Here is a 532-nt window from a genome sequence, read left to right as displayed (position 1 = left end):
TTTCTGTTTCATTTATTTCTGCTTGATTCTTTATTATTTCTTTTCTTCTGGTGACTGTAGGCTTTTTATGGGGGCTGTTCTTTTTGTAATTGTTGGAGATGTTGGGTTAAGATATTGATTTTGTCTCTTTTTTCTATTTTGATGTGTGCATTTATTGCTATAAATTGGCCTCTGATCAATGCTTTGCTGTGTCCCAAAGATTTTGGTATGTTGTGTTTTCATTCATGTTTGATTCAAGGAATTTTTTAATTTCATTTTTTATTTCTTCTATTACCTGGTCAGTTTTAAGGATGGTGTTATTCAGTTTCCATGTGTTTGCTCTTTTTCTGTTGATCCTATTGTTGATTTCTAATTTGATAGCATTGTGATCTGAGAAGATATTTTACAGTATTTCAATGTTTTTAAATTGATTAAGGCTTGTTTTGTGGCCTAACATATGATCTATCTTGGAGAATATTCCATGTGCACTGGGGAAGAATGTACATTGTGCTGTTGTTGGGTAAAGTGCTGTGTAGATGTTTATAAGGTCAAG

The sequence above is a fragment of the Orycteropus afer genome, unplaced genomic scaffold, assembly GCF_000298275.1.
Source record: "Orycteropus afer afer isolate SDZICR_OR568_19922 unplaced genomic scaffold, OryAfe1.0 scaffold00190, whole genome shotgun sequence".
Lineage (NCBI taxonomy): Eukaryota > Metazoa > Chordata > Mammalia > Tubulidentata > Orycteropodidae > Orycteropus > Orycteropus afer.
Note: the sequence above shows the minus strand (reverse complement) of the source record.